Source organism: Cyclopterus lumpus, chromosome 13 (genome assembly GCF_009769545.1).
Source record: "Cyclopterus lumpus isolate fCycLum1 chromosome 13, fCycLum1.pri, whole genome shotgun sequence".
Classification (NCBI taxonomy): domain Eukaryota; kingdom Metazoa; phylum Chordata; class Actinopteri; order Perciformes; family Cyclopteridae; genus Cyclopterus; species Cyclopterus lumpus.
Window position 1 is genome coordinate 16,311,533 of NC_046978.1, and position 14,602 is coordinate 16,326,134.

The 14,602-nt window shown below is 42.4% G+C and overlaps 1 protein-coding gene across 4 annotated transcripts in view; it reads left to right on the forward strand.

Moving 5' to 3' along the window:
- Nucleotides 1-4,624: 4,624 nt before the first annotated feature.
- Nucleotides 4,625-14,602, forward strand: part of gdpd5b (glycerophosphodiester phosphodiesterase domain containing 5b) — a 40,921-nt gene continuing 30,943 nt past the window's right edge. Inside the window, exons 1-2 of one of the 4 annotated variants that reach the window (XR_004610699.1) lie at nt 4,861-5,409; nt 13,022-13,096. The gene's annotated coding sequence lies outside the window, so the exon portion shown is untranslated. Of the gene's footprint in view, nt 5,410-13,021; nt 13,097-14,602 lie in introns of all 4 variants that reach the window. The other 3 variants (XM_034548087.1, XR_004610698.1, XM_034548086.1) reach the window with 3 other exon arrangements.

A 14,602-nucleotide genomic window follows, 5' to 3' on the forward strand; every position in this document is an offset into this window, starting at 1 on the left:
CGGTGGCATTCGTGCTTCTCAGCAGATCTCCAGCCCTGCCCCCACCTCCACAGCACCACGTCATGTCCCCCGATAGCAGGGTGGTGGCAGGGTGGAGGTTTTTATGGAGAAAACACTGTCCCGAGTCCCGACCAGAAGAAACAAAACAGAATTAGTTACAAATGCTCGTGTGAATCTGTTCAGTCACACACTGCGGATTGATGTCTGCATTATCACATCAAAAGTTGAACAATGGCCATAGCGATACCTTTTTTTTCTTCCTGTGTAATCTGTGTAAAGAATCTACAGAATTCAATGACACAATTGCCCCAATCCTATTCACTACAGTCGGATCAAGCAGGACATTCGGTTGATAAGTGATCACTCTGCAGTACATAGACCATACAGTGCACTTCCATGAGTGCCTTGTCTCCTTTTGTGTGACTTGTTGGGGCAAGCAACCAGAAAGTTCTATGAAAGTTTGAGGTAAAAACAGGAAAAAAAGCTCCCCAAATCCTCCCATCACAAGACTCATTATTCACATTTTGGGGACAGTGGGTTTGACACAAGAGCAGCCCCCCTCCCTGCCCCCATCCCTCCAGGGGGGGGGGTTGTTTGTCATTCTGAAGAAGCCTCTGGATCAACAGTATACATTGACATTCCTCAGCAGCGTGTGCAGAGTGAAGGTAACGCCTGTGTCGAACAAGTCTGGTCAAATCTTCTATCCAATGCACACATTCCATCTTAAAATAGCAATCCTGTCTTGGTTTCCCTTGATTAAAAGGCCTGGAAGGTCCAGGACATTAAAACAATGTAATACATTTAAAAAAAGATTGTGTTTTTGTACGATAAGGAGACACTCATTTTATAATAGTGCATAATCTCAAAGCAGACTAATGAGAACATTAAATGATGCGATATTTCACCGCCAATCAAGCCTGTTTTTAATGGAGAGCAAGTAAAGCCATGAACCAAGAGCAGGATTAACAGACCTCGGAGGGAGGAGAGACTCACACAACTGCAGCAATTAATTGCTATTTGAGGACAGGAGCCCACTCGACTTTTGGACATTACAACTTCAGCACGGGTCTTTTTTTACTTTAGCTGTGGCTCTCTTAGTGCTGCTAAAAGAGAATTGATCAATAAGGTTTGTGCTTGCTGGTTTTTTTCTTATTGTTTGCATTTTAATTTCCTTAAAATTAAAAAAAACTGTTGCAACTGTTCCTTCTGCTTATCTCCAGACCGATCAGTGTTTAATATACTTTCCAGATGGGCTGCAATATTGTTGTTTACTTATTCCAAAGCCAATGAGTCTCATCCGGTGTCAAGGAGACAGAAAACTACATGTTTCATCCTCGAGGAGGGGGGCGGGGGGAGTTTTTCTTACGATTAAAAGTTTCCAAAAGACCAGTTTTATGGATTATATATGTCATACATCTGTCTTTGTTGATTGTAATCGTGCCATTCGGTCACAAACTGCTTCGGCCTGAGGAAACAAAGACTCCACTGAAGGAAGCAGAGCACAGCTGCCAAGAGGACCATGACGCAACACCCGGGTACAGTTTCAGCTTTGCTGATGTAACTTTCTGAAGTTTTGAGTCTATGAGCGCAGAAAGCTGCAAGGCCATATGCAGTTTGTAATCTGTCTGTTCTCGGTCAATCCAAACCAGACTGGAGGCTGTAGTGTGGTGGCAATACACCAGACAGGAGACATAAACTGTGTTGCCACTGCTGCTTCACAAGGAGTGTTGTCTTTAAACATCTAAAACAGTTACACAACAGTTAAACAACACTCCTTTTTAAGGCAGTTTAGGTCATATTATTAGCATACAACTGTCTGTATTCTGTCACTAAACAGTTCATCTTTAAGTTAATTAATAATATATTAAGTTAAACTGACAGATGTTGATATGTCTGATTTAAAATGTATTCAAAATATGAAATATATTTTTGGTGGGGGTCAGATTATTATTCCATCATAATTGCCAAGTTGATCAAATGTTTTAAATATATATATATATATATATATATATATATATATATCTTTTTGTAATTTTCTTTGCAGAGTAACAGTCTGTATTGGATCTATCTTCATAATGTCAAGGCAGCGCCGCTCAGGTTAATCTTTCTAATAGTTTTAATACTGACTGAACATGCCCCCTAGTGGGAAAAGGTTTGAAAACTTCCTCCAAAGCCATCAAAGTTTGCTTTGTAGTCATGAAGGTCTTAATTGAGGTTATATTCAGGTTTGTATTATTCATTTAGGCGAGAGATGTTTTTAATTTAAACTTTGTTTGACGAACTTTTGTTTTATCTTCCACTTTGTGCTTGTGGGGTGGGGGGGGGGGGGAGCAAAAATAAGATCTTTTGCAGAGAAAGTAAAGACCATACACCAAGCCTTTGGCTCTTAGGTTATATACATCCTGAATGTCTAAAGAATTACAAGAACCAGTGGCAATAATCTAGAAATCGTGTTATACATATTTTAGTTACCACTACATTGCATTGTGGACAAACAACCACTAGATGGGGTGCAAAGAAAACCAAATGAAGTATCTGTTGATATTCAATAAAAGGGTTCTGGTCCCAGTGACTTCCACTTTCCACTGACACGAGTCTTTGTTTTCATATGTCCAGTGTGTCAAAATTAAAAACATTTTTAATCAAAATATTCAGTGGAAAAGTTAGAGTAAATATGTGAAAATCAGCTTCAGCCTCTGGCTTCTTACCTGTGGGATTGTCACATTGGACAAAGTGTTTCAGATCAAAGTAATTCATTTCTCACCGGCTCCCTACAGAGATCTGAAGAGTGTTATACTATGTTGCCGTTCCAGTGCAGTGAGGCCTCTGAATAATTTGACCCTCGCCAGTGAAATTCCAGCAGACCTTCAACAGCATAACAAGCCGTTGAATTGGCATTCGTCATTGTCTGCGGTGGTGTTCTCATTATTTCGTCTGTGGTGTCCCCCCTCCTCTCCCTGAACCGGTCACGTTCTGTGCCCTTTCAGTAGTCAGTAGCAGTCAGAACACCCTCCGCCCTGCTGGAACCCCACCTGCTGAGGAGACCCCTATCTGCCGCCCCACCCTTCCCTGTGGATTCTGGGTGGCATTTTAAAAATGGGCGGAGATCATAACAAAGTGCAACAGCTGGAGCTGCTGCCTAACCCCCGGCCTGTGGAGAAAGGAGCAGGGAGGCCCGGGTGTGCCACATCAAACGGGGATATGCCACACAGGAAATTGTCCTGAGAGGAACATTTCACTTGCTTCCTCACCTGTAGAGATGTTGGAGAGACAATGTCAATGTGTGTGTGTTGCTTTGAGTGGTTGCAGAGATGTGAGGTGATATCATCTCAACATCTAGTTATTTGCTTTGAAGTTATGCTAAATGCGGCGGGTCTCAAGATAGATGTGCATGCATGCACACGAACATACACACACTCTTCATTTCCATCAATATGCTGCTGATGTACCTGGCAACATCACTGCGCTGCATGTTTCCTTGGTGATACATCTGATGCTCCCAACTCCTCCTCAACTTGACACATAAATAGAAATCGTAATAATGGACAGTTTAGATGCAACTGATCTGCGCTTCCAACACTGCATCTGTATCTGCTGATGAGTCATTTCACACACCGGATCATTGTGTAGAACCTGATGACATGAGAATAATAGGAACATATTAAATAAACAGTTAACATATCACCCTCTACGATATATATAATCAATGCACTTTAATATTTAGTCGACCACTCTACCTTGGTTCTCCCCTTTTGAATGAATATCTACAGAAAAATCAGTCCATCTAATCAAACTAGAGTCATTGTAATTCAATGTTTTTCACGTTGTGTACTTTTGGACACAACAGCACTGTCTTTTTTTTTACATCAATGTTGATACCAAAAACAACAATATTTTTCCTGAAAACCATACAAGAGTCCAACATCTGGCATGTTGTGAATACTACGTGTCACAGTGTGTCTCGATTGGTCGACGTCGGGCACTCCTGAGATTACATGTTGCCTCTTAATATGACTTCAGACGGTGTTCTCTTGACAACAATCAATTAATCAGTTTTGTTAAATGAGTCATTTGCTATGTGTCAATATAATCAAAGGTGAGAAAGTCTGAACCTGGAAAACACACAATCAATCCACCAAATGGGCAATACTTTGTTTATTTGCCTTGTGGATGAGTGAGACTTATTTGAAGAGTTCATTCTATCAGACCGGATGGTCCACAATGATACTGGAAAAGTAGACTTCACCCCTTGTGACAACAATCGCAGAAAATAATGATATCAAAAAACATGCCATGCATATGATTAATCTGACTAGGCTTTATTTTTAGATCGAATAAAAAGATGATAAAACAGAAGTGATAAGAAGAGGATTGGTTTGATATACATAAACCTGTTGTTTTTACACCCACCTTCACAGCAGATTCTGTACATGACCTTTAATCTTTTTAAACGTGTCAACAAGCAGAACTGCATTTTCTTCATTATCTCTCATTATCAGCCAAGTGAAGTCTATTGGGTTTGCTTTTATGATAATTAACAGATTGATAAAAAATGTTCACGTTGCAATTGTATTTACACAATGTTACGTTCAAGTTACGTCGGAATTTTTGCTTACAAACGACCAGTCAACGACGGACCTCGATAATGATAGCTTTAGTGGTCTATTTCGGCGTGGATTTTCTCTTTCTCACAAGATGTTAGCACTGACAGTAAATTAACACAATTACATTGTTCTTACAAGACCTCGTGAACGCTATTTAATTAATCTCAACGTTGGTAATTGCAATAAGTTAAAAGGACGCGGACCGCTTTAAGGCGTCGCAACGGGTCAGTAAATCGGGCCAACGGTTACTTTCAGTGTGCCCTGAAAGTCAGCTTGGTGACGCTCTCCCACTGTGCTGGAGTGCTGGAGATAAAAACACAGACACACACACACACTCCTCCCACCATTCAGCACGTTGAATTACCCTGCCGGTGAGTGTGTGTGTGTGCGTGTGCGTGTGTCGGTGCTCACACAGAGACGAGGAGGCACGCTTTAACTACAGAGAGAGGACCGAACAACACACGGGACGGAGTAACCGAGAATATGAAACGGGACTTCTTTTAGCGAACGTTTGACCGAAGCCTCCGCCGCCCTCCGCACACACAACCGGCTTTCTTTCTCCTCCTTTTTGTTTTCGGTGTAAAAACTTCGGCGCTGTCAGCATTCAGCATTCGCCGACCACCCACCTCTTCTCGCACGTTACTTTCGACACCGGGAGTTGTCCCCGTTTGACTCCCGGGGCAGGAGGAGGCTCATCACCGGGGCAGGAAGGGAGAGAAAAGCCTCCCCCCCCCCCACTTCACCGTGTGCCGTGTAGCTAACTGAAATCAAAGGAAAGTGATACGGTTAGCAGCCCAGCAGGCAGGTGAGTGTGTGTGTGATGCGGTTTGTTTGAGATGTTTATCACGTTTAACTTAACCTACCTGTCGGGGGAGTTTTCTTGCAACATTTATAAACAGTTAAAACAAATATATTTATCTACATGTTAGCAGTTGCATACCTTCATTAATGTTAAAAACATTTTTTTATAAATTAGAGCCCCCCCCCCCCCCCCCCCCCCCCACCTCCCCCTTGGTAGCCTATCACGAGCTAAGACTGCTGTAACGTGCCGATACAGTCAAATACAAGCTAGTCCCCCTCACGAGTTGTGCACGTTTCATGTGTACGGCATCCTCACTTACATGCCCATTCAGTGTATTAATTATTTGAAGCATGGGTTTTTACCCATCGCAGGCTTTGCGCTCAGTATTTTCTCCCACTGGATGATCTCATGTGCGCCTAAAGACACGAGACACGCCCATGATGTCCCACGAAAGTCAGGGTTCCGGTTAGTGAAACTATGGATCGATCCCCACTCCTCGTCATTTTGTACATTGCAAATGTATCAACGAATGCATCATTTAAGTAATTAAAATCAATTCGATACATTTTGTCTAGCCCCAAAATCGCTTTGCAATCTGTACATTGGACAAAAAGTCAGTACAGTAAAGCCCGAGAGGTTGACTGGCGTGAATTCTCTCATCCATATCCATTTGTGTTTACTTTTACAAAGCACTATTACCACATGGATTGTATAATAATTGCGTTCAATTTCCCTTTTTGAAGGTGAAGGATTGTCATTTGGGTGTTTCCCGGTATGTTGCTATTCCATGAAAAGGTTGCACTTGTGCTGCACATGTATGTGGTGTAGCACTTCATAAAAGCGAGCGTTATCTAGTGAATTCAATTGGAGAGTATCCGTTTGGTGCATTGTCTCTGACAGTTGGATCCAACCTGACACTTTCCCATCTGTCACTACTATACCTCCAGTGAAAACAGCTAGCCTAACACTTGCGTGTTTTTGTAAGGCTTCCAGTTGACTGACGCCATTTATTTGCATCCTCTCGGCATGTCAAACAATACAGATTACAACCTCTTTGTTCCAATAGAAACTTTGAAAGGGTCTTTGCAAGTTTTTTACAATGTCTATAAATGGATTGAAGGGCTTTGGAGTGGAGCGTGCTGCATACTATGGGTTTGAACTTTCTTTTTTGCTTGTAGTGTAGAACTGAACATGTTTCTGCAAGTAGGGCTCCTGTCCTGAGGGCAGGCAGTGCTGTGAAAAAGGTTTTCAGAACATGACATTGAATCTCATGTTGTGTGCCAAGAAAGAACATAAACACTTGACTTTCAGATTGCTCCAGTAACTGCAGTGTGATGATGCAGAGGTTGACATGTTGAGGTTCGCTGGAAAAACAGTGACATGACGTTTCGGTATAGATTTCTTCAGTTCTTCAAATTTGCTTGTATTGGAGTGGGATTAGCAAAAAATAAAAGTACAGCAATGCTGAAAAGGCCGAGGCTTCTTTCGAAAGCGCCTTTTAAATATTCCCCTAGAAATGTTATTTTAGGAGAATAACTGGAGAATAGAGATGTGATCGGTCGGAACAGGGAGGAATGCAGTGTGCTGTGTTCACAGCAGTAATCCACTTACTGGTCACCGACTCTTTTACACACGGTTTTGTAGAGATTTAAATTAATTTCTTCTTTATTTAGCTTTTCATGCATGTTGCTTCTGATTGTAAAGCAGCCGTGCTGCTGATTTAGACTTGTAGAATTGCACTGTATAGACAATAGACAGACCCTGGTGTCCATTGGAGAGCGTATTGATTCTGTGATTCCAGACATTCTGCTTCGCCCTGCTTATATAACCGCCACTGTGTGCTTTTATATGTTTATGTACTGTATCCTTAAATGGCTGCTCATAAGAGCTACATACCCATCTTGCAATAGATGCAATATCCTGTAGAATATTTGTTAGCTTCGTACACCAAAATAAAACGCATCTGTAGAATTTGTCAAAGCTGTGCAGAATCATCCAGAGGGAGTGCAAGTTTGACTTGTAAAGAATGACTTGTTATTATTGGCTGACCTGCAGCAGTGAGGTCAAGTCCAACCCTCTCTCTCTCGCTCTCACACGCATATGCACTTTCCCCAGTATTGATAATGAACCTCCACCTGAAAGCGTTTGCTATTGATTTGTAGCCCCCACAAGAAAAATGTGGTTTCACTCGCTGAGGCAAATGTTTAATGCAAAAGTAATGGGTAGCTACATTTAATCTATAGATTTGAGAAAATGACAATAAAAATCATGGTACGCAGCCTTGTCTCGGTCCAGTACTATGATTTCCACGGCACTTTATGTCACACTGCTACTTTACTGCAACCAATTTATAATTTCTCGTCATCTTTTAACGGGGTTAATAAAGCCATAATTGGGTTACAAGCATGCAGCAGCGATTCTGGTCTAACTGGTGCTCAGAAGTGGAGGACTTTGCAGTAAGCTGGTCTGACTCCTGTGATTGGTTGGGAGTTTGCGAGGTATACGAGTGTGTTGAGTGCGTCATGGAATCATCCTGTCGTTGAGGAAGAGCAAGTTCAGATTCACAGAACCGCAGTCCGTGAATGTTTTTAATAGTTTGCTTATTGAATTAAATCCTTTTCGTGTTGTCAAGAGAGCGGGTGGCAGCTCCGGGAGACGGACCTTTTTTAGTTGCCGGTTGTAAAAAAAAAAACTTTAATGCAGCCAACGCAAACCTCAGGGTCGCACCAGCCGCGCTGGGTCTAACCTGTGTAACTGCAGCGGAAAGTATTCGCTGCTGTCGACAAAGCGTTTGCAGTTATTTTAGTACCTTCCTAAAGTACCTTGCTTGAGAGACACACACCAACACACACACACATGTCAGTTGAGGAGGTGTTGGAGGACGGTGGTTTCTTACGTTATTGTCAAATGGGAGGCCACAAATGAAAGCAAAGGTACGTTTTAGAAAATTTCTGTTTCTTTCCGCCTCTTCTTATTAGTGCAGGTAACATTCCCGAGGATAATTGCTATTATTCAACCCTCCATAGGAACACAGGAGGCTTGGGTTCGCTGTCGTTGCTAGTTTGCAACTTGAGCTCTCTTCAAAGTCCAAGGCTCAGACAAACTGGGAGGTGCACAGTTATTTTGTCAAAAGCTGAGGCTCCGCTTTGAAAAGAGGCATAAATACCTACTTGACTGCATAACAAGTCTGTTTGTTTTTCTTTCATTCTTGGGAATATTCCCACCATTTGAGACTCAACCACCACAGAGTTCAAACATTGACCAACTGAGAAAATGCGAATGTTGTAAAATGAGAATCAGCCCTTTTTAAAAAAAAATAGTTTTCCATATCGTCAGTGCCTTGTTTTACTACTTTTCTTTTTCAGGTTATTTCAGACTTGTACTGTTCTTGTATTGACAATTATATAGTTGTGATGCTTTTGTGTAATGATCCCTGTAATAGACTTAAAGAAGCCAAATGTTTATTGAGGGAGAAAGCTCAGTTTCCCCTCCCAGAAACCAAGTTATGCCATCTTGGCACCTGCTCGTCTGGCCCTGTCTCCGGCGTAGAGGACAGAACTCGGTGTGATGTCAACAAACAGATGGTGGTGGAGAGCCCTCATGTAGACATACAGATGGCACCTTGATACAACACACTAGTCCATCCACAACAGTCAGCCTGAGTGAACCAAGCCTATGGAGTTGTCCATTTGCCACACACGGTACAACAATGGTTCCCACCACGTCTCTGCATGCCACGGATGTCTTTGTCAGCTGTTTGTTTTCCAGGCCACCGTATCAGCGCTACAGTATCACCTATGATTAGGAACCAACCCCAGAATACTTTCTCTCAACCCTAACAGAGTGACATGCTGGGTTGGGTCCAGGCACTCTGCCTCAGCCATTGCTGTGTATTTCTTTAATCCTCCCAGCAGACAGCAGGGGGGGAAAAAAAATTAGGTCATAGCGAATGAATTTAGAAAGCGTTGCTCCAGGTTGAAAGTGTTTCACACATTTTCTGTTGAGAAGCATTACAATCTTGGAGTGGGAAATGTACGGTCCCTGATTTCTCTGATCACTGTAATTTTGCAGTCCAAAGAAATAATCACTTCAATCACCTGCGAACCTGACTGCTCTCTGCCGCCATGAAACGCGATTACACACCACCTCTGTTGAAAGAAAGCAATTCTAAGCTACGGATTGACACAGTGATTTTGACTGGTCAGGGCCCCCTCCCTCTCTTTTGACTGGCATTTTATGGCAAAAGCAGCTGTGAAAGCAGAAACATTTGTTGAATAAAATACTCTATGTTCAACTATATAAGAAAAAAAAAAAAGAAGGTATTAGGAGCCTTAGTTGAAAAGCATTTCAAGTAGGCTGGAGAGCTCTGACGAGGGTTATATCTGTTGCCGTTCCACGCATTTGTAAAATTAACTTTATCAAGAGCAATCAGTGGAAAACCTTAAAACACACCTGCCTATGTTTTCCACTGTCGTTACCAAATTCATTTTTTTAAAAACAGTTTTCCTAAATTACCAATGATATGCTAGCTGGGATGGGCTGTTATTGTAGATTAAAGCTGCTAATATGGCAGGCGAGCTGAGCGCAGAAGCTCAGGGAGAAGGAACATCGAAATCCAGATGAAAGCGTGACAATAAAGCTGTTTGAAAAGAAACTTCTTCATATAAGGCTTGAATAAAGGATCCAGATGCTGCACACAACATTGCTACACAAGTTGGTTTGGCAATATAAGGAAAAGGCCCATCTTTTCTCCTCCCAGAACACGATTTATGTCCCTGCCCTGTCTTTCTCTTCTTAACATGCACATAGTGTCTTTGTTGAAACAGAAATATACATGCAGCCACTTTACCGCCGCATGAATTAGTTTAGCTGCTAGGTTGTCAGCTGTCTTGTCTGTGTCCGGTTGTGGGAGTGTCCGCATGGATAATACGCGTCAGTCCCACTAGTTCTACACGGCATGGCTTCTCCTCTGTGGGATTTCTCCTCCAGACATCCAAATCACCGGTCGCACTAAAGCTGATGAGGAAAAGTGTGGCACACGTGTACATTAAGCCGACAAGAGTCAGTTTCATCCGGTCTTTAAGGTGATAATTATTCAAACCCACTCGCCATCAGCTGCCTAAACAGTAGCACGGTGGATCAGCGGTTCGTGCTGTCGCCTCACGGCAGGAAGGTGCTTGGTTCAAACCCCGCAAAGTTGATTTTGGCATTTCTATGTTTGTTTTCCTTTACGCCTTTTTCTCCAAAACCTGCGTCTGGCTGGTTCCCTAAACGGCTGCTATTGGCCTTGACTAGATGACACCTAAAAAGTGTTGCTCAGAGTGTAGCTTGCTAATATTTTCATGGGTGAGGCCTCAGGGGAGAAACTCAGCATTTCCAGCACTTAAATCAGTAATGACCGACCTCTCCATCCACAATATGGCTTTATTGTTTTCTGTATCTACTCTGCTTCATCGAGCACTGTCGTCCCTGCAGCATCAAGTAAAATCTCTTTGGCCCAGACCCCAAACCTTTCTTCAGTTAATGGAGGAGACTTGATATTATAAGGTGAAGCCCACTCTTTAGAAATTATTTGTACCTCCCCAGATGAACAATGGAAGCAGTATCTCCACATCTCACTTGACCCAATTATACTGCAGGTTGCAGTTTCTTTCTTTCACTAAGCCCAGTCTGTAGAATGGACTTTACGTTGGTTGCGCCAACCAAACTTAAGCCGGCGACGTACATTCATGTTAACAATCTCCCGCCGTCTTGCGAATGCGTAGCTAATCCTTTTTTCATTTGCTTCAACATTATTATGTAGGATCAGACAAAAAGGACAGCTCACGGACATGGAGATAAAAAAAATATGAATTTCCACAAAAACAAGAACTTAATGCAGTGCCTCTCAGTCATTATTTATTGGAAACTGAAAATATTCTATATTCTGTTTAGAGGCTGCTTGTTTAGTGCACCGGTTGCAGCTGCACTGCATTCTGGCCGCCACAGCTGATCACGGCCACTCGTAAAAGTCATTACATTTTTCTGTAGAGATAGCTTTGTTTGGTATCTATCGGCCTTTTTTAAATTTTTATTTATGCCAAGAATGTAACTGCCCTCTTCCCGTTATTACATGTCCCGGGAAATAGTTTTGGGGGCGGGGGGTGTATTCCCTGAGTATCCTATTTCCCAAGTCCAGACCACAGTGATCTCTTTGCTGCCTACAACCTTGGTATGATTAATGATTGCTCCAACTTTAGATTTTTATTTGACGCCTGCTCCTGCCGAAGAGTTACACCTGCCCTTCGCGAGAAGAAGGCCTTACCCTAGACTGTGCAACTTGTGTAACGACTAGGTCTGGCTTAGAAGGTACGACTGACTTAGACCAAGACCAGATGTGATCCCTGTTGGTGCAATTGGCTCCCTGTTTTTTTTTTCCTGCCTTTTTAAAATAAGTGGGTGGATTTCTTTTTTCTTTTTTTTTTTTTCATCCCAGTAATTTATTTAATTTTATTTAGCTCTAATGGGAGTGACATGAATGGTACTTCCTCTTCCTGCTGTCAATGTTCTAATTTAAAGCCACTGATTAAATCCTTTTTTCCACTGAGTTTCTCTGACTCATATTTTGTCAGATTGATGAGCTGTCAGATTGTGTGTCTTTTCTTCGACCATCTTTACTAATTATTCTGCCCGTTATTCTTTGCTAATAATGTGACGGATTTTCAGTTGCGTTTTCGTGCGGTCGGTCAGTTTTGAAAAGTATCTCCCCTCCTTAATAATTCCTCTTTCTCAGCTGGCTTTGAGTTACAGTCACACTGCTCACTGCCTTGTATGGCACAGCCCTGGAGTCTTTTAAACCCCAGGTTTAACGACTTTGATATTGTAAACTGCTGTGAAGCCTGCTCGGCTCAGTTAGCCAGAAGAAAACCCCAATCATTCTCCAGCAGTGACTCCATCAAGCTGTATTGTCCCTTCTGTTGAACTGTATTATGGTGATATTGAAATGGTGCCTCTCAACAAGCATGTGTTGAATACTTGATTCTTTTTTTTCCTTCCCATCTCAATGTCGAGAGAGAGAAAGAGAGAGAGAGAGACAGCTCTTGCATGAAATGAAGCTACGTTCACGCTCGTGAATATTCTTCAAGTTTAAGTCCAGAAATATTCCACGCGGACTTCATAGGAGTAGAGCTGTCAAAGACCCAGAGAGGCGTCGCCCTCACATTGCCTCATGGCTTCTCTTAAAAGATGCACTTTACACCACAACTACAGGCACCTGCTTACCTGCTGCGCCTACACAGGAGGAAGTAACGACAAAGGACTCTCATTGATAAGAAGCGAAAGCTACCTGGTCGCTCCATTGCAACGGCACTGAACGCAACCACTGACTTGTTTTCTAGTCTTATCATATATATATATATATATATATATATATATATATATATATATATATATATATATATATATATATATATATATATATTGCCTCCACCGAAATGTCATGTGTTAATAATGAATACGAGTACTATGACTTTCCCAGTGGAATATAAAGTGAGCAATGGACATAAATGGAAGCTACAAAATCCAGCACTCTTGGGATTTTGAGAGCAATCTCAACCTTTTTTTTCTTCATTTTAAGGACCTCCCAAACTGATGCATAGACCCCCAGACCATGGATGTTTAAGAGGTTGTGCCTTTTCTCCCTCACGTGTTAGTAAGTATCGGACACCTAATACATAAAATTTCATTTAGCTACTGAACAATAGCAGGTTGATTGGTAACAGAGACGTTTATACATCTAATCTACAAGCTTTACTGCATGGGCATATAAGAAAGAATATGAATTACAGGCAATATATTCATGATCACAGCTAGCAGAAAGTTAGTAGGACCAGATGTGTCATATATTGGCGCAGTTCCCTTTTATTATGCCGAGGAAAATAAAAATCACCCCTTTTTTATTTTCCCACAGATGAATCAGAGTATTTTAATATTGATTATCTGCCAATACTCACTCTGCTTGAATATTTTCAAGCGTAAAAATAAATACAGTAAATAATAAGACATCTTCCCACTGCCAGTTAATTCTCAGTGTTTAAAATCCAGCTAACCATTTGTAGCTGGAAATCCCTCTTGCATACAGTCTTGAAGACCTTGTTAGTAGTTTTCCTGTCGTCAACTTTCCTAACATCAGCGCGGCTTGTTCGCCAGGATGCACTTCATTCTGCATTGTCAGTGCCTATTGCCCATCTGTTTGCCTTTTTGCTTGCCTGCAGTTACTTAATCAGTATCCCTCCCTTCATCTTCCAATGTTGTGTGAGAGCAATCTGCGAAGTATAACGTCCTCCTATTTGCAGGTGCACCCTTTTGTGGCTCTAACAAAGTGAAATGAATGTCTCTGACCCATGTGGACCCGTGACTGAAGGGCTTGGGGAAGACTGTGTGTGTGTGTGTGTGTGTGTGTGTGTGTGTGTGTGTGTGTGTGTGTGTGTGTGTGTGTGTGTGTGTGTGTGTGTGTGTGTGTGTGTGTGTGTGTGTGTGTGTGTGTGTGTGTGTGTGTGTGTGTGTGTGTGTGTGTGTGTGTGTGTGTGTGTGTGTGTGTGTGTGTGTGTGTGTGTGTGTGTGTGTGTGTGTGTGTGTGTGTGTGTGTGTGTGTGTGTGTGTGTGTGTGTGTGTGTGTGTGTGTGTGTGTGTGTGTGTGTGTGTGTGTGTGTGTGTGTGTGTGTGTGTGTGTGTGTGTGTGTGTGTGTGTGTGTGTGTGTGTGTGTGTGTGTGTGTGTGTGTGTGTGTGTGTGTGTGTGTGTGTGTGTGTGTGTGTGTGTGTGTGTGTGTGTGTGTGTGTGTGTGTGTGTGTGTGTGTGTGTGTGTGTGTGTGTGTGTGTGTGTGTGTGTTGTGTGTGTGTGTGTGTGTGTGTGTGTGTGTGTGTGTGTGTGTGTGTGTGTGTGTGTGTGTGTGTGTGTGTGTGTGTGTGTGTGTGTGTGTGTGTGTGTGTGTGTGTGTGTGTGTGTGTGTGTGTGTGTGTGTGTGTGTGTGTGTGTGTGTGTGTGTGTGTGTGTGTGTGTGTGTGTGTGTGTGTGTGTGTGTGTGTGTGTGTGTGTGTGTGTGATATAGTTGTCGCTAACTGGCACAACTGACCGGGCAATTTGAGAGTGGTTTGTGGTGGGACTCGTGATGAACAGGAGCTGTGGTCTGGAGGCTGTGGCCATTAATTATTTTGCT